The sequence below is a fragment of the Sminthopsis crassicaudata genome, chromosome X, assembly GCF_048593235.1.
Source record: "Sminthopsis crassicaudata isolate SCR6 chromosome X, ASM4859323v1, whole genome shotgun sequence".
NCBI lineage: Eukaryota > Metazoa > Chordata > Mammalia > Dasyuromorphia > Dasyuridae > Sminthopsis > Sminthopsis crassicaudata.
The window spans coordinates 9,653,774-9,674,120 of NC_133623.1; the positions used below are offsets into that span (position 1 = coordinate 9,653,774).

The following is a 20,347-nucleotide window of genomic DNA, read 5'->3' on the forward strand; positions in this document are numbered from 1 at the left end:
CTTGAGCAAGCACTAGCAACTCCCATATATGCCTTTGATCTTAGGGGCTAGCAACTTCCAGTGGGGGAAAAACACCTTCTGACACCTACCACTCCCACCCCCTGTGACTCAATTGTACCCCTAGCTATGCTGTACTTTCAGGCAACAGTATATAAAAGGGAAGAAAACCTGTGCATCTGGCTCTCCTGAATATATTAGCACAGAGAGATGGCTCTACCCACAACATTCATCCCTCGGGAATCTGAATGAATTCATTCATCTCAAGTATATTTCCCATCGGTGAAACGAGACCTTTAGAATTTTCCAAGAGGGAAGGAGAACCCAACCCAACCCAAATCCCAAAGGCTCACCACCCAACAAACTGATTAAGCTGATTAGGCAATTTCTCTGATCAATCTCCTACATAGCCCTGCTCTGCCACATATTTACAGTTCCTACAAATTAAATCAGGCTTTCTTTGGACACACTGGTCTAAATCCCCAATTTCTGATAGCTATTAGAGTGGAAGGAAGATTAGAGTGTTGAGAAATTTCCTCAATGTAGTAGTCCTGGATTTATTTTTTTTTGGGGGGGGGGAGGTTGCCACCTTCCTCTCCATAATGTCCCAATCCCAAGCAATACACAGCAGTACACACAGGACAGTAGTGTCCATGAGGGGCAGTCCTTGGACAGTCTCAAATTAACAATGAACATGATAAGTTGGCTTGCAGCCTATAGCCACCAACAACACATAACTGTGCGAACTGCCTTCTAAGCTCTCCCCTCTAAAGGGTTATCCTAAATCCAAAAACCTATAGGAAAAACCCTAAAACCTATAATCAAGAGTTATACACACATACACATATATACACATATAGATATCACAATATATGTAGATTTACACACATACATACAAACATGTACATACATAAACATTCATACATATATCTGTGTACACAAATATATATACACACAAACATGAACATACATATACATATATAAATGCATACTTATACACATGTACGTGCATATAAACACACATTCACACAAATATTTATACATAGAAATTAACATATACATGGATATGCACATATACACATACACATTTACATATATAAGTATTCGCACATACACGTATATACACATACACCCACACACAAACAGGCCCACAGCAATGAATTCACTTGGCAAAGTCAGCCCCTGAAGGTAAGTATTACCAGCACAGATCGAGTCCTATTCCTACTCCACTCAAGACTATAATTTCATAAAACATCACATAAATGTCAGCTACTATTACTAAAGACTTATTGAATTAATAGCATAAGAACAATGAAAAGCTCATTCATTTGCTCAGTGTTGACCCCAAAGTTTAGTGGGACCGTGGAAGTCCTGGATGTTAAGGGTTTCTTGGTTTCCATGGTCTTTCAGCACTCTGGGCCAAGGTGGCAATCTACTCTGTGTAGGGATTGAGGCAGGTCCCCAAGACAAGAATCAGAGCAAGAGCTGGGAGGCCTATGGCTCTGTCCAATCAACTTTCTTCCTCTGATGACGTAGAAGAAATGGAAATCCTTTGAAAAGTACTACCTACACAGCCTTACCCATTCTGTGATGGGGCTTACTGAGAAGGCTAGGGGCTCTTTACTTGTGGACACAAAGGGAAAAATGCCAGAAAGAGGACTTAGAAGACAAGGAAGGGAGAAGAGGGGGTGAACGGATACTGCTTCGCCAGATGCTCTCATGAAATAAGTCAGATTAAAACTCAAAGAATAGTCACTAGTTCTGGCTAATTACAGGGGCCAAAAAGAGACCTTGACAAGTTGAGTGAAGGTCTTTTCTTTTAGTGGAGAGGGAATGGCAAAATAAGTTTTCATGCACCAAGGGAAGAGACTATTTTAAAGAAATCCACTATTGAATTATTTCTATAAAGCAAAGATTTCTTTGATGACATTAATGATCCTGTGTGATCCTGAGAAAGTCATTAGTCCTTTATAGGTCTCAGCTTCTTTATCCTCAAAAGGAAAGTATTGTCTAAAAAATTCCCTCTTTATAAGGGGTCCCTTGCCAGGAGAGTTGGAGGGAATATAGAGAGCAATTTAGACAAACCAGATAGAAAAACCAAAGATAGCAATATAATTTTTATTAATGAAGGTATTGGACTCTAAGGATCGAAACTTTGGATCCTCTGATTCTAATGAAAAGGTGGTTCAAGAAAAGTAATTCTTCATTTGAAATCAGATGACCTGGGCCCCAATCATGGTTCTGTCATTTACCATCTCTAAGATCATGGAAAGCTCCCTTGAGCTTTCTAGGCCTTTATTTCTACTTCAGTAAATTGAGTGGGCTGGCCTAAACAATTCCAAAGATCCGTTCTAAGTTGAAATCCTACAATCATCTGATATCCAATAGACGCAGAAAAACCCAGTCTTTTCTATTTAGGCGAAGTTCAAATTATGAGGAAGTCCTCCCTGGAATTGAGCCAAAATCTGGGGACCTCCATACATACACCCAGCATTCCTATTTTTTGCCCAAGTCAGAAGAAATCCAATCCCTCTTCTGTAAGATAGCTTTTCAAATATTTAAGGCTTAGGAAGCCCCCAAGTTCATATTTGGGGTTTAATTGAAGGGAAGTACTATATTTATAATCCCCTGTGGAATCTTAGTAGCGCCCATTAGGGAAGACCTGAACCAGAGCTTTTGAAAAATATATATAATCATATCCTCATTAGCATCAGAGGGTCTTGAAATCATCGAACCCTTAAGTCCTTTGGATTTCACTCTCAACAAATGAGCACATTTTTCAGAGAAAGAAAGACAGAAAAAGACAGTTATTTTCCAGAAGTTACATGTGAGAGAATTGAGGGGATTAGGCCAGCAAGGGACTAAATTGTGGGAACTGAGTGAACCACAGGCTCCATTCGGTGATTCAATTCTGGGGCTAGCTCAGTTCTCTTTCGATTCAATTATGGGTCTAGGACAAATTCTGGGAGAAAAGTTTATTCAATTGTAGAAATTGGAAGAGAACTTTATTGTATTGTTTGAACCTAGCCCTGTGTGGCTCGGAAACTAAATCGCCTCTCTCTGCTGTTCAGAAACTCTTAATGAAGGACCTAAGTTATGTCAGTCAGAAACCATAAGGAGTTTCCTCACAATTGTACATCTCAAGCCACCCATAAGTCCTATCTGAAAACTGTACCATACTAGTCAATCAGTTAGTGTTCCCATGTTCCTTTGAAAATGGACATTTGGAGACAGGAAGACACTTCCTTTTCTCATTTACTCTCCCTCTCCCAACTTGGAAAGTATCTAATCTTTCCTCCAATTAGAAATCAGACTACCTAAAATTGTATCCTGGTTAATGGTTTTCTTTTAATTAATAGGGCTTATTTGCATAATTGCTTTTAATGTGTAAAAATTTGTTCGCTTCTCATTCTAAGGTGAGGAAGGGGCCTGTTTCCGATCCGTCAGGCAATTGACATGTGCTGCTTAAGTAATCAATATGCTCAGAAGATCAAACTTCTATTTTCCTTAGTCATTTCATCTTTTATCCATCATGGACATCTCCTAGAAAATGCACAATTTCAACTTTCAGTATTTTACTAGCCAGTTATTCAGTAGGCCATTGTTTATTTTGTTCTATGTATGTGGTGTTTTATCATCACCAAGTGAATGAGTTTTGCTCCTAAATCTAAGACCATCAAAATGGATTGACCAAGTAAATAAGTTTACCCACATTGTAAAAGTCAAACTTCATCCATTTTTTATTGGCTTCAATGTTTATTCTCCTTCAAACATTTTAGTAAGAAAAATGCAGAAGTCTGAGATAGTATCTCATCTTATAAGATACATTTAATAAAAAAAAATATGGCCATGCTGAGAGACACTTTATGGATGGAACACAAAATCACACTAGAACAAAAAAATAACACTCAAAAAGAGATGACACTCCCACCCTGGAAAAAAACAAAAACAAAGAAACAAAAACTTCCATACTATTCTATGGTATAGGTTCTTAACCTGGGGTTAGATAAACTTTTTATTTGGTAACTATTTCAATGTAATCCTTTCTAATAGCATGCATTTAATTGATGTGTTTAAAATATTCTGAGAAGGAGGTTTACAGAATTCCTCAGACTGCTAAAGGAGTTCATGACCTCAAAAAGGACATGAACCAAGGGGTCCATGACCTCGAAAAGGACATGAACCCCATGACACAGTAAGTTTTTACTGATCCAGTATCTATCAATGTAAACCAATGTAAAACTTAGCGAGAAAACATGGAGTAGCGGGCAGAGAGCTGGACCCTGACTTGGGAAGGCCTAGGTTCAAGTCAAAGCCCCTCTTGGGATCCCCAGCTCCCTTGAAGCTCAGCTCAAGTATATATTTTGTATTGACTTATTGCTATATAAGCTATACCAACTGCCCATACCACCCCCCAACAGCCACCCAGTAGAATATAAGTTCCTTGAGGAGAGAAATTGCTTTGAGTTTTTAACCTAGATGTTTCCAGGGCTTATCAAGTTCAGTGCTTCATGTAAGGAAGGTACTCAATAAATGGGATTGAACTGGAACTCTTGGAGCTTTTAAGTCACAAATAGATGTAGGGAAGGGGAAGGGGGGAATTTCCCAGTTTGATGAAATCACAGCTGAGGAATGACAAGGAAAGAATAAAACAATGAAGTCAATTCTCTTCAAATAGCTAGCTCCCTCACTTTGATGTTTAGAATGAACAATACCATGTCAGTGCACAAAGCAGGTCGATGGAGAGGTAGGAACCACATCAATGTGATGGGTTGAACCCGATCAACAAGGCAAGCTTGCTACAAGCATGTGACGGGTACTGCCAAGGAGGCCACTCATGCATCCATACCTTTCAGACTTGGCTTCTGAGATTAGGATAACATCCTGATAGAAAATGGTCAACCAAGCTTCAGAAAGACATGCTTTCTCAAGGTGCTGCCCTTCGGTGGTCTAAGAGAGTGAGCCCTTTATGACCTTTTCTGTAGGGAGAGGTATCCTTAATAATAAGCTGCCCTCATTCCCAAATGCTTCCCTTGCTTGATGGTTTGGATGACCAACACTGTCCCCTACTTGAATTCCAATGAAAGCATTGGGAACAACAGCCACGTGGGAGAAGTGATAGTGAACCTTCTTGGCAGAAAGATGGTGGTTTATGGGTGCAGAAAGGATGCTAGACATAATTAATGCGATGGTTTGTCTCATTTAACTCTACTTTGTTAATCTTGGTGGGCCTGCGGTGGAGGGAGGTGGGCAGGGAAAGTGACAGCTATGTATTTTTTTAAGTACATTAATAACACATTTTAAAAAATAATGGTTGCATGGCTGGGATGCACGGCCTCCCAAGATGACAGTAAGATGTATAAGTTCTGGTGTGTTTGTTAAACAATCGGTTTCCTTACTTTCGAGCCATAGCTCATACATGAAAGTAAGAGCCTCCAGACACTTGAACCTGAAAGAGAAAACGTGAAGAGGCCCCGGACCTGTGGTGGAATACCGGAGGCCAGAAGTGTGGTCAGAAATGATGGAAAGCATAACTAGACTTCCTGGAATTAGTATTCGGAAATACTTTGTTCTCTTTCCTAAGTGTCGATCCAAGCTGCCGAGTTGGAGTATCCACAGAATAAAAGCTGACTTCTAAAATATGCTATTAATTTGAGAGGCAAATGTTGGTTGTCACAGAGAGGAAAGAATTTTGTAAATAAGTGACTCAATTTTTCTTTATCTGCTCTGCCTCTGATCTTCTATTTCTCATTCAAGGACTGATAATATCTCTCATCATACAGAAGAATGATGCTGCTTCATCTACAAATGCAGAAACTCAACCCGAGAAGCCAAACTGAGGCAGGCCGCTAAAGGGTGACATTATATTCAATTATTGTTAAAAGTCGTTTTATTTTTGCCTCCTTGTTTGGGGAAAAAAGAACATGAATCCATGTGGGAAAACACTTGCTACTGTGACTTTCAAACCAGGGTCTCCCAAAAAGAAAAAAAAATTACCTTGCAAGAAGCCTCCCGTGATATGGACTTAACCTGGATGAACTCAAAATTTGGGGGCAGGGGAGGAGGCGAGTCAGTAGGAAGTGGGGAAAACCCTGCCCATGACCACTAAGACACGGCAGCACCAAGTGGAAACTGTCAAAAGCCATCAAAATAAAAATCCCCCAGTTGCTGGGAACCAGGTCATGTCAGAATAGGTCTGCTACTTTCCCTCCCCTACCATTTTGGCTTCTGTATTGCCTGCAAACTTTCAGCTTTGAATTCCTGACTCCACAGTTGTCATTCACACTCATGAACGTTCCCCAAACACCCCAGCAACTGCCCCGGGCTGGTTTTTTTCAGATTATCTCTGCCCAGCTCTCCCAATGAAGAACCTACCTCTTCTTCTTTGACCTATATATTATATGGGAAGTGCTATGCTAGCCATTGCTAGGGAAAGGAAAAGAAAAGGAAAGGAATATACAAGGAAGAATAAAAGAAAATTCCTGACTTCATGGAACTTACACTTTAATAGGATAGATCAGAAAATGACTGAAATGATAACTAACTGAAATACAATGGAGAAGTTTTGAAATGTCTTTTTAAAAATTTTTAATTAATTAATTTTTATTAAAGCTTTTTATTTACAATGAAAAAGTCTTGAGGCAAGTCCAAAGATAGTGTGTTGGAAATTCCTGAGACAGAATGATTACTTTTATCTCAGGGGACCGGGGAGGTGGAGAGCTTTGAGCTGGATCTTGAAGGATAGGTCGAAGTTAGATGGGAAAAAAAACCCAGTAAATCCTCGTGAGCCAGCAAAGACAAATTATTAACATTGGAGCTTCTGAAGGAAAAATACCAAGACCTTAAATAAACAACAGAAAACTGTGATATGAATTTTTGCAAGTAGTTTTGTATGAAATCGTAGCCAGTTTGGCTCACTAACAACTAGAAGCTAGTCAATGAATTATTCAGTAGCAGGAATTAAGTTTTCATGAAGAAACTTCAAGTGTAGCACATCATCATTAGTTCCCTGTGGATGTGACCCCAGGGTGGCAAGGCACAGGATCATAGAGAGTCAGAGGCTGAAAGGACCTCAAAGGGCAGGCAGCCAAGCCAACAGCCACCTGACCGAGAATCTCCTCTACAAGACGGACTTCCAAGAAGGAGGCATCCACGTCCCCCGGGTCAGGGTAACCCATTCACTCTACTTGCTGGGAAGTTGTTCTTTGCCTTCTGTAGGTCTTTATTTGCCTCCAACTACAACTTCCATACATTGATCCTCATTCCAAATTCAAATATGGGAAGACAGTTTCCATGCTCATTCTGTGTCAATCCAACAATAAATGCAATTAGATTCATGTTGCCATGCTAAAGTAGGATTAGTGAATCAGATCCTGCTTTCAAGAAGCTTATCTACTAGAAGGCTACTACTCAGAAATGGGTAAGTATAACAGAGTGGGGAGGGAAGGACCAAGAAGGACAAAGAAGAGATTGGACAAAATTCTCTAAGAGGTAGGAGAGTGCTCCAAAAGCTGGGTGATCCAACGAGGGCTCCAAGGAACTGAGCATGAAAGACTATCAGGATTCTGCGTATTGGAAATAAAGAGAGAATGCATTCTGGATGAGGGCACAGTTTATATACATAGACAGAGTAATAAGTAGGAAAGTTCAGGAAACAGTGAATAGTATAGATTGTCTGGAAAATAGTACGTGAAGGGGAGTAATGTTAAAGAAACCTGAAGAGGGAGGTAGCTTTGAGCCAGATTTGGCTGGAGCTTAGGTGTCAGGCTGAAGAGTGTAGATTTGATCCTAGATGTATTAGGAAGCCAAGGACAGCTTTTGAGTGGAGGATGAGATGGTACCCTATATGGCTTAGAAAGATTCTTTTCTCATCTGTGTGAATTTGAAGAAAGACCATTTAGACAGCTCTAACAACATCCCAAGTGGGGAAATGATGAGAGACACGTGAGTTGAAAGAAGGGTAGAAATAAAAGAGATGATGTGAAAAAGAAAGAGGATTTGGGAGTTTGGGGAAGAAGAGGAGGAAATGACCCCCAGCTTATAGCTCTAGATGAAAATTCTGGCTAGTAATTCCCTCAAGAGGAATACAGAAATATGGAGAAGGGGATAACTTGGGGACAAAAATGATTAGTTTCTCTTCTGGGCCTGTGTTCCGGATACAGACCCAACATCCAGGTAGAAATCTCTGATAGATAGCTGATGAAATGGGATTAGCACTTGGGAGAGCAACTAGGGCTGGATGTATAGATGTGAGAAGCATGTGCTTAGGGATAGTAACGGAACCCAAGGAAGCAGATGAGATCGTCAAGTGAAACAGAACAGAACAGGTTCCAGAACAGAAACCCTAAGGAGGCAGGAGATAACAGAGTTGACCTAATGAAACATAATAAGAAAGAACATTGGTACATATGCCACAGGAGGAGCAAGAATACAGAAAAAGGTAGTAGCAACAGTGTCCCTTCTGGGTTAGTCAAGAGTCAAAGGAGACAAATATGTTCAAGGATGAACAATTATAATGGTCCCCTCATTACTGTCCCTGCTTTCAATCTCTCCCCTCTCCAACCCCCTTTCCACAGCTGCCAAACAGATATTCCTAGACCACATCTGACCATGTTGTTTAGCTAGGAGTGACAGGAAGAATAGGCCAGACTAACAGAAGGATCTCTCAAGGCTCTTTGCCCCTTGGTCAAACGGCCTCAATCTGGATACTCAGCAATAACACTAATGAGAATAATAATGAGAATGTTGGCAGTGATGATTAGGAGGAAGATGACAATAACAACAAGACAGGGATGGGGAGTGAACGGATAGGTTTTACTATGAAACTATAACATATGTCCCAAGTCCTTCTTGACCACAGTCGAATCAGAGAATAGGACTTGGGGACCAGAGCAGGTCCAAGGCAAAGTACGGGAATCTGGCCCAATTTGGCAGATGAGGAATCACTCTCTGTTGGCGAGAATCTCTGCGAACTACAATTTTAGAGAGTTGTCTAGAGCACTGAGAGGGGCACATGGTCAAAAAAGGCATGGGCAGAATTGAACCCAAGTATTCCTGGCTCTTAGATCGCCTCTAATTCATTATAGACAACATTCATATAGCACTTAATGAGGTGACAAGTGCTTCCAATGTTTAGATTTAGATTTTCTCAAAGTAGGTATAGTAAACATTTTAGAAAATCAATCCAAAGGGATATTCCGATCCTCTTTGAATGTACCAGTTCATCTATGTTGTCATTAACCGCATATTAAATGCCTTCATGTTCTAAGCACCTTCCTAGAACTTAGAGAGACTTGGTGATGACATTGCTTTCCAGTAGACTGCGGAATGGTAGATGGCCCATCGATTTCATTGCTCAATTGATTCATTAAAGCACCATGATATGACAATGAAGGGTGCTAGAGAAACACATGGAAGGTCGAGAAAGAGTTTTGCACACTGTGGAATTGGAATTGAACTGGGAAAAGCATTTGATTCCCTGGAAAGGCTGTTGTGTGCTTGATAAAGGGCCTAGTTGTCCATGGAAGTTGTGTGACACCCCCCCCCCCCATCTCACCGTGCACAAGAAAGGGATTCTGGATTTGGCTGATGATGAGCAGTGATGGAGACTAGATGAGGAAGCTCCTTCCAGGGCAAGTCACCATGTTCTCTGCAACTTAGAAGTTTTGTAACATTGCCTAGAGCACAGAGATTAAGTATATGATATGTGTCAGAGACACAATTAAAACCCAGATCATCTTCCTGGCCCTGAGACCAGTTCTCTCTCTATTCTGAAATGCTTCCTCTATATTTGCTTGTTAAGGGGATACTATAAGATCCCAAACAAAAGCATTTACTAAGTGTTTTCTCTGCACCGGGCCCTGAGTAGGACACAAGTACAAAAAATGAGGTAGTCTCTTCCCTAGAGAAGCTTACCTTCTAATGAGGAAGAAAACAAACCCTGGTAACAGTGACCAGCAAAGCCTCTTCCCATCTATTCAAAGTAGCTTTTGCTGCTGCTCTGATTTTCATACCTTTCCGGCCTAGCTCCCATTTCTGAACACACTCACTCTCACGGCTGTCTCTGAAAATCCCTCACTTTCGTGGAGGGTAAAGTCAAGAGCCACTTCGTTTGCTGGGAATACAAAGATAAATCAAAGAAAACCAGTCCTTACCCTCAAGGGCTTTACCTTCTGGGATGGGGAAGGAGAAGAATGGTTGACAGGCCTAGAACAAGTTTAAGGTAAACAAAATGATTTGCATCCATTAGTTCATTTGACCCTCACCACAATCCCAGGAGGTTTTAGGATCCTCCCTTTACAGAAACAGAAAAAGGTTAAGTGACTTGCCCAGGTTCACCCAGCTAGCAAGAGCATGAGCCAAGAACGTCCCTTTTTGTCTGGATTGTAAAGGAGCCTAAATCAACCATCATATCCTCACAAAGGCTGACTGACTTTTCACCTCAGCCTTGCAATCCTTCCAACTTCCCCACAATCAGACTGGGCAGCCCTTTTCCAGGATTCTGGCAAGATACTGCAAGTGTCCCCCCAGCGTACTTGAATTCAGCATTGAGAAGGAATAGGCAAATTCTCTGGAATTATCAGCTAAAGCTAGCTCCACTCAGCCCCCACTCCAACCCTACCCATATCTCTGGTGTTCCAAAGGGAAGGCATTCTCTATAGGGGCCTGTTCTCAACTTCATTGCTTGTGGCTCGGTGGACAGGAGAGACTGTCTACACAGGCCTTCTGTTCTAGTTACTAACAGCATTCTCATTTCCTTATTAAAAACACCAACCGTTGGCAATTGCCACAGCCCAACTCGAGCTTTTGATTTAAAAATAAGGCTAAACAATAGTAGCTGCCCATCCTGGGCATTTTTAAAGAGAAACTATAAATTCTTTCTCTCTGATAAATTTTCTGCAATTTGTAATTATAGACGGTCACCGTGGCCCAGAGCTCCATCTTAATAAAGGAGGCTGCTTCATACACCCAGTGAGAGAGTTTTCCAGACAAATAACCCAAATCAATTTAGCCACTTCCCCTTCAAGGGACAAAAGAGAAATTTCTCTAGTGTTTCCAACATTGCTGAAAGCTGTCACAAGTCCAATTGAGAGACAAACTTAGTACAAATTGTGTTCACCCAAGCAATCAATTGCTAGAGTTGTTTGTTCTCCCCTCCTTCCAAAAGCAGCTCCTTGCCTTTGGTGCCATTATTCTTAGGTGAATGCATTGCATTTGCATAAATAGCAATATTTCCAGTCAAAGATCTCCCCCCGAAAAGTTCCCCAAGCCTTTAGTTTGCTGCTGAACATTTCCCTGGGAAGAGAAGCCAGTGAGCCAACAAAGCCAGTGGAGAGAGTGACCCGAGAAAGCGGTGGTGAGCGGCTGAGGTGCAAGCGGCTCCAGGAGACCAGAGCTCTGTGGGCCATGGAAAGGCCTAAGCCTCTAGCTTTAGCTGTCAGACAAATCCCGGCAAAGAACAGTCCATTCTCCCAATGGATCAATGGAATAGAAATGTGCTGACTGCAGAATATTTGGTCTCAGCAGAGACCAGGGAGCAAGAAAATACAAGGGCGGCAGGACATTGGTTTTCCTTGGCTCAGCTGCAAAAGGATAGCAGGCAGGAGTGAGGGTGGGGGGAACTTCTGCCAGGGAGCCTCCTAGACAACCAGGAGTTGGGGGACAGATGCTACTTCAGATGTTCAATTATGAAAGACAAAATGGACAATTTGGATTACAGTAAATTAAAAAGATTTTGCACAAACAAAACCAAAGGAAACAAGATGAAAAGGAAAATACAAAGCTGGGAAAACATCTTTACGGCCAGCATTTCCGATAAAGGTCTCATTTTAAAAATATATAAAGGACAATGTCAAATTTATAAGACTACAAGTCATTCCTCAATTGATAAGTGGTCAAAGGACATGAACAGACATTTTTCAGAGGATGAAATCAAAGCCATCTATAGTTATATGAAAAAAAAATGTTCTAAATCACTAGTGATTAGAGAAATACAAATTAAAACAACTCTGAGGTACCACCTCACACTTCTCAGATTGGCTACAATGACAGGAAAAGATAATGCTAAAGGTTGGAGAGGATGTGGGGAAACTACAGCACTAATGCATAGTTAGTGGAGTTGTGAAATGATCCATTCTGAAGAGTAATTTGGAAGTATGCCCAAAGGGCCATAAAACTGTATACTCTTTGACTCAGCAGTGCCCTTACTGGGTCTATATCCCAAGAAAATCTTAAAGGAGGGAAAGGGACCCACATGTACAAAACATTTGTAGCAGCTCTTTCTGTGGTACCAAAGAATTAGAAAAATGAACAGATACCCATCAATTAGGGAATGGCTGAACAGCCTGTGGTATAGGAAGGTAATGGAATATTATTGTAATATAAACAATGATGAACAAGCTGATTTGAGAAAGGCCTGGAGAGCTTTACATGAACTTATGCCAAGTGAAACTAGCAGAATCAGGAATACATTGTACACTATAAAAACAAAAATGTGCCATGATCGAGTATAAGTATAAAAGAGTCGCTTCTTTTCAGAGGTTCAGTGAGCCAAAGCAATGCCAATAGGCTTAGGACAGAAAACGCCTTCTGCATTCAGTAAAAGAACTATGGAGATCAATGTAAGTCAGCACATGCTCACTTCTTTTTTCTGGCTTTTTTTTATCTCTCCTAGGGTTTTTCCCTTTTGCTCTGATTTTTCTCTCCCATTATGATTCATAAAGTAATGTGTATTAAAATAAACAAACTTCCTAGGGAACAAACTTCAGATGTTCATAAGCTTCTAATCACAAATCCATCAAACAATAACTGGAAATCCTGCTTTCTGCTCTCTGGGACTCAGGTTACTCCTTTCGTGTCTGTCGCTGCCCTTGTTCACTTCAGTCATGATGGCAATCTTTGAGATCCTTTACATTAGCAAACGAGCCACATATAAGATCTATTTGGATGAACCCAGAGCTCTATATAAAACTAAGTTCACCTGTTCACTTGTCTATGTGGGGTTCAGCTAGAATGCTTGGGCATCACGGGAGCCACTCAGCCAGGGGCCCAGAATGCCATGGACAGCTTTAGAGGCAAGGGCCCTTAACCAGCTTTGTACCCTTCCCTCTTCTTATCCCTCATGCTGAGTGACATTAGCAGAACCATGATAAGATTATACGATGATCAGTTTTGATGGATGTGGTTCTTTTAAACAGTGAGGTGATTCAGATCCGTTCCAATGATCTTGTGATGGAGAGAGAGAGAAAGAAACGGGGAGAGAGAGAAACGGGGAGAGAGAGAGAGAGAGAAACGGGGAGAGAGAGAAACGGGGAGAGAGAGAGAGAGAGAGAGAGAGAGAGAGAGAGAGAGAGAGAGAGAGAGAGAGAGAGAGAGAGAGAGAGAGAGAGAAAGAGAATTATAGGAAATGAATGTGGATACACACATTCTCACTCTTTTTGTTGTTGGTTTTTGCTCATTTTTCTCTCTCAGTGGGAAGACGGGAGGAGAAACATTTGGAACACAAGATTTTGCAAGGGTGTATGCTGAAAATTATCTATGCATTTATTTTGAAAATAAAAAGCTTTAATAATAAAAAATTAAACAAAAAAGAACAGTTGTAATTCACGCATCTACCGTCCCTATGATCATCCTGTTTCCAAATAAATGATTTCTCTCCACCTGACCTCACTTTTGTTTGCTTAATTCCTTGCTTTTTTGTTGCTGCTAGAAAAAATAATTTGCATCAAATTGCTTAAGATTACCCATTCCCCACCCTTGGCCTGATGTTGCTAACCAATAGAATTCAGGGGTAGTTATGCTCCCTTTGTCTTCACGAGGTCTTAAAACTCATTTAACAAAATCCACCTACAGTTTTCCTTTCAAGAGAGCTAAGCAGTTAATGTGTTCATACCCCCTCTGCACAACTTAACACACATGTTACATGTGCACACACGCACAAAGCTCTCAGCAGGGAAACAAAAATACAGAAAGCGATGAGTTTGGCAATAGCTCTAAAGGCAAACCTTTGTCATCTGGAGGAACATTTGTGGAGTCGTCTCTATTTTTCATGCAAATTCAAATGACCCACAGCTTCAAGTCACAGTGAATTGCTGCTTTTAATGAAGGGTTTCATGCAATTTTCATGGTGCCATCTGACCCCCATTCTGACTTTGGAAAAGTAGCCCTTCCAGCAAATGAGGCTTTACATCTATATCTGCTGTAGGAGTGCAAGGACAAGTGGGCAATTAAATGAGCATCTCTTTATTAGGTACCCACTTTGACCTCAGCACTGGACTAGGCACTGGAGAGCTATAAACAAAAATTAACAAGTATTTACTCTCAAGGAGCTTCATAGGAGGAGAGAGAACATTTAAACCAAGAAATAGAAATCACTCAAGTACACTCTGAGAATAAGTTTGCCTTTTAGTAGATAGTGCAAGGCTGCATGGGGCCGCCCATGGAGCAGCTATTTCCTAATCATACAGGAAACTGAACTGAGACCTTGCTGTGGATGGAGCTGGAGCAGGTATTCTAACCATTCCTTCAGTTGGGAAAGGGGTCAGATCCCCTTTGGCGACATCAGACCGAGCCTCTGGAGCATCATCGACTCCTCATTTGCCCTCAGTCCATATATCCAAGCAATTTCTAAATCTTGCTGTTTCCAACTCAACAAGATCTCATCCCCCTTTCTACTTAGCCACTGCCTTAGTTTGGATCTTATCCAAACCATTGCTATGACCTCTCCATTGACTTTCCAGCCTCAAGTCTCTCTCCACTCCAATCCATTTTCCACACTGCTGGTTGGGCCACTTATATGACTTCCCTTCATCCCTAGCCACCTTGGTCCAACTTGGAAATGGTGTGGAACATGGACCTGGCCCAAGCCCTGAAGATCTAATTACCACGTTATTCTTCCTTTACCAGCAGGGTCTCTGATGTTTAAAAGCCTTTCACCTTCTGAAAGGCAGAGAGAGTGAGGATTCACACTGACTTGGGGCTCAGTTGTCACAGGATTTAGAGGGGGTAGCCCTTATTCTCTGCTCATTCCTTATCAATGGATCAATTCCCAAATCCCACTCTATCTCTGGGCTTCAGGGATATACTTGGGGAACAAGCCTCTCTTCCCACACTCTCATTCTTATCCACTCCATCCCTACCCCTCTTTGATCTGTATCATCCTCTGCCTTCTAGCTATAGATCAATGACTCCTCTTTGGAGTCCTCTGGAATCCTCATGCTCCTGTTAACCAATGCCCCTTGACCCTAGATCTTTTTACATCAGTCTCTCTGTCTCATTTAGGGACTGTGGCATCTCTGCATCTGGTCATTTTCTCCTGGGCTCTGGGTTCTCTTTGTGCTTCTCTTGGGCCAAAAAGAGAATTAAGCATCCTCCTTCTGTCTTAGATTAGACTATCTCTTTGTCATCACATTTCATCCATCTCTCTCTTCGAGAAGCACTTTATCTACCCGATTATCCACCTGCAAACTGTCAGATTTTTTGTTTTTGTTTGTTTTTGCTCTTTTCTCAATCATTCTCTCTCTTACTGCTCATCTCCAAACTCTCTTTCTCCAGTGGTTCTGTCCCTTTTTTCCCCCTTGGGGATGGGTGATGGAGAGTTTTCCCTCCCTCCCCTCCCAAAGATCTCCTCTTTCTGTTTTCTGTCTGTCACATAGCCTACTTGGCTGACGAACTGGAATTCTACTGATATACACAAAGCCCAGTGCCTGTTTTGAGACGGCCTTAAGGTAGAAAAACAACTCTTCCCTCCATGAGCATGTAGCCTCCTAGTCAAGCCTACGCATGGGATGGGGCAACCTCCAATTTATCTTTTTTCCCCATGCACAAAGTCTTGGGAGATCTCTTTGTGTGGTCGGTATCTTCCCTCTTCACAGACTCCCAAATGTGGTCCATGGAAGCTTTGAATTAGCCGAGAAAGAAAGAGTCGCCCATAGAGACAAAATACTGGAAATAAAAGCGACCACTTGGTCACTGTACTGTCACTCAGTATAGGTGAAATGCAAAAGAACGAAAGAGCAGGCCCACCTCAAAAGGTGCAAAAAGGCCGTATTTAGCCTCTTAACTGACTGTAATCATTCTATGAATTTTTATTACTTAGCAGTTACTTTTCTTTGAGAGGAGGCAAAAAAAAAAGTCTGCCTGATTCATGTGTGTACTTTAGGTACTTATTTTTATTTCTCTCCCTCCTCCGCTCCCATTCCCACTAAACAGAACTGCTCAGACTAGAGCCATTAGTAGAATTGTTCCTCAGCAATCTAAAATGGGAGTAGATTTGGGCTCCCCTCCTAAGGAAACGGCCATCTCCTGAGCAGGGACTCCAAGGCGAGTCTGGAGGGCAGGGATAGCTGAAGGTTACCTGCCAGCCTCTCTGGCCTGTGCCCCACATGCCTTGCTAGCCACCTGCTAGACCCAGCAATATTTCAAGGCATTCTCCACTTTAAAAATAAAAACAAAACCGGGCCATTTGCTTGCTCCTCAAGCATTGGTTCTCTAACTGCCTTTCATAATCCAAATCTTCAAAAGAGTTGTCTAGGTGGGATTGCTCTATTTATCTCCTAATCATTTCTTGGTTACTTCCAACCAGCCAAACTACATCTTGAATCTCTTCAAGGTCAACCATGACCTCTTCAAGCTGAGTCCAATCCTGCTTAGTGTCTCTCCAGGTTTTGACCTGATTCAACATCTCCACTCTTTGAACTCTGTCTCCTTGACTTTCTTATGGGTTGGGCCCCATGATCATGGAGAATTCTGTCAATCATCAGTTCTGAGATTTGCAAGATTCTGTGACTGTTTAATGCCATTCTCTAATTTTAATCCCGTCGTCTTCCCAGCTGTACGATCATTCTTTCTTAATCTCTGCTGGATTTTCCTCCAAATTCTGGCATCCCCAAAGCTTGAGCTGGGACCCTCTTCTCAACCATTCTAACACTTGGTGATCAATTATGGCTGCTTTGCAGAAGACTCCCAAATGGATATATCATTATTTCCTTAAGCTATAACCCCCATCATCAATTCCCTGCAAGACACCTCCACCTGGATGTCACATGGGCATCTTAAAATGAACACATTCCAAAGAGAATTCATTATCTTTTCACCAAAACCTCATCCCTCTGTCCTCTAAACTTTGTTCCTTCTGTTGAGAGCACTGCCATCTATCCAGACTCTGAATTTCCTCGTACTCTTCTCTTGCACTCTCTCCTATCAGCTGTAAGATCTTGTGAATCCAACCTTCACAACCTCTCATAGCCATTCCCTCCTCTCCACTCACACTGCCTTTATCCTAGTTTGTCACTGCTCAAATACTCCACAGCGACAGCCTCATTAGTGACGTCCTTGCCTCCCGTTTCTTCCCACCTCCTGCTCCACATCGCTGCAAAGGTGATGTTCCTAAAATATCCATCTGGCTCTGGCACTCTGCCGCTCCCACCACTCAGAAAGCTTTCAAAGGCTCAAGGGATAAAATGCAAAGTCCACAAGGAGAAATTCTAAACCTGATAGCTGGCTTTCACTGACTTTTCAAGTCTTATTTCATTTTTCCCCCTTCACACAGTCTCATTCCAGTCCAACTGACCTCCTAATTGTTCCTTGACCTTCATGCCATCGGAGCCCAGGATGGTCCCCCGAGTCTGAAACATTCTCTCTCCTCATCTCCTCCTTTCCTCCAAAGCTCAGGCAGTGCCTTGTACCTAAGGCCTTTCCTGCATTCCTGACCACCTCCCCGTATCAGTAACCTCTTCAGATCACACGGCCTTGCAGAGGATATATTTATGAATCGCCCTTTGTTCTAGCTGCCTCTTTTCCCTTTCACTCTTGTGCTGACCCAAGTGCCCAAATCTTCAAGTGAAAGAAATGCAAGTCACAAATAGTGATGGCTTGTCTCTATTCCTTTGCTAAGCAAACTGAACTGTGCATTTCTTAGAACTCCTGGGTTTGGAGTGACCTATATTTTTTCTGGAAACTGTTTGGGTCTTGGAAAGTCTTTGGAGGCCCAGCCAAGTGGTAGATGCTTTATTAGGTATCATTTATAGCTTTTAGGCCAAGAAGAAATACTGCACACTATCCAAACATGTTTTCTCTGTTCCTGTGGGAAGGCGACTGCATTAAGCCAAGGTCATGAAACTAGGGCTCAGTTCAATACAAAAAGCCCAGAGGTGGGGGCTCAAGAGCCAATGCTGATTGGCTAAATCCATAAGGATCCCATAACTCCTAAATCTTAAGTTGGCATGGCCACCCACGAGAGACTAATCTGGGGGAGAGGAGTTCATCTACTCTCTGAGAATCACAAAGAATCTGATGATTCCCCAGACATTCCATTTGGGCTGGGTGGAAGAGTAGTCCCAAGTAAGCTCCTGGGATCCCCCAATTTCTTATCTTTCTTTTTGACCTGGTAGCAGAATAATAGCTCCCAATGCCAGAGAATGATCAGAGTTACTTAGAATATGAACTCCTTGAGGAGAGGGACTAAAACAAAAACTTGCATACAGTAGTCACTAAACAAATGCCTATTGGGATGAAGTGAAATAAACAAAGAAAATAGCATGTAAACTCACCCACCATATTGAAAGCGCTGGACTGTTATAAACCTAAAGAAACCATTTATGTTGTCCCAGCCTAGATGTGGCTGACAAAAAAGATTTTACTGAATGAACTAGAAACCTGTTTTGCTTTTAAGGCAATTGATTAAGATAATGATACCAGCCAACCTCAAAAAGTATCCTGTTGTACTTGGCTCCCAGTATTCCCTGAGGCTCATTCAGAGCTTTTAATATCAGTATGCTAGAATGGATTCCTCTGAGGAAATTTAGCAATTTTACTACTATTAACATATTGTCCTTCACCTAAGAAGAAGACGTGCTCTTTGAGACATGACACGTGAGAGGGAAGATGGTACAATGGAAATGACCACGGGCTGGGAGGTGTCTCTATCACCAAGGCATTTCACCTCTCCATGCCTTTGTTTCCCCATTTGTAAGATAAGGAAGTTAGTTGTCTAAGGTCCCTTCTACAAAGAGTCTATGGATGTTGTCCAGTAGGGGGGGATGAGATCATAAGCTTTGAGCCTTGAAAGAACCTTCAAGAGCATCTAGCCCACTCCCTTCATTTTATAACTGAGGAAATTAAGGATCAGAGAGCCACACAGTAACAGAGGGCCACTCAAGCACGATATACTTGAAAGATTTACATCACGCTATTTGTATTCTTTTTCCACTTTCCCTCACAGGGCCAACATCATAGATTTACAAAATGGTGGACAAACAGTCTGAGACCAAGGAACAGAGATGAGCTAATTAGTCAAAGGCAGATTAAACCTATTCCAAAAATCAGAGCGGGCTGCCCCATTGGATAGTGAGCTTCCAGGTAATTCAGCAAGAACATAATAAATGTTTTCTGTGTGATACAAGGACCAAAACAAAGCATCTCTTTCCTCAAAGGGCTCAAACTCTGTTGGAAAAAGCAGTTCTGAGGGAGGTTAAACACAAACACAAGTGAACAAACACAAAGCAAATGTGAACAAGAGTGAGAAAAAACTAAATAATAAAGGGGAATAAAAACTAAATAATAAAGGCCTTCTAAAGAATTGACACCTGAGCTTTACGTGGAAGGACAGGGATGATAGAAGGGAGGAAAAAGTGAATTCCAGGTAAGATATGTGTGGGGGGGTTTGATTTGGGCAAAGGCAAGGAGGTGGAAAATGAAGTGTCATATGAAATATGGAAGAGAGAGGGAAGGAAGGGGAATGGAAAGGTTAGTTGGAGGCAGACTGTGTTCAAGTAGAACATGAGATATTGTGAGTCTCTGTTTCCTCCTGAATTGGATGTATTCTTTGCAGATCAAGCATTGGGGTAAGACCCCTAAACCTTTCCTCCCAGAAGAAGGAGAAAACTACCAGAAGTACTCGGTGATGTGAATGAGATCACTTTTTACCTCATGACAATTCTGAGATGCAGAAATGTGGCCTCTGTCCTCTAGAGCAGCATCTGAAGCTTCATTCCCACTTTGACTGATGTCTCTCAGGATACTTCTGAGGTTCCCCCCACTGATGGGAAAACAAGAATTACATTTTTCATATGGTTATTATACAGAAATTACCAACAGAAAGTTAATGTATTTAATAACTGTCAAAAAACATTAAAAAGTGTCTGAAATCTGAAGACAACTATATTTCTGAATCTCTTCAACCTCTCCAAAGCATCAGATAACAAGATCTTTGGCATTATGCTTTTTATTCAGGACTCTCTGTCACTAGAAAGCGAGGTGAAGAAAGGCTGTCTTTATTCAGCTTGAGCTGAGAGTGAATAAATAAAGCCCAAAGCTTCTATGGTTTCCAATTTATACATGGGGTGAACATCAT

General features: G+C 41.6%; 1 long non-coding RNA gene across 1 annotated transcript in view; it reads right to left on the reverse strand.

The window, feature by feature from the left end:
• The window catches only part of LOC141548206 (uncharacterized), a 246,360-nt gene extending 226,326 nt beyond the window's left edge, over positions 1 to 20,034 (reverse strand). Inside the window, exon 1 of the long non-coding RNA XR_012483847.1 lies at positions 19,921 to 20,034. This is a non-coding gene — a long non-coding RNA (uncharacterized LOC141548206). The remainder of the gene's footprint in view (positions 1 to 19,920) is intronic.
• Between the last annotated feature and the right edge of the window lie 313 nt (positions 20,035 to 20,347).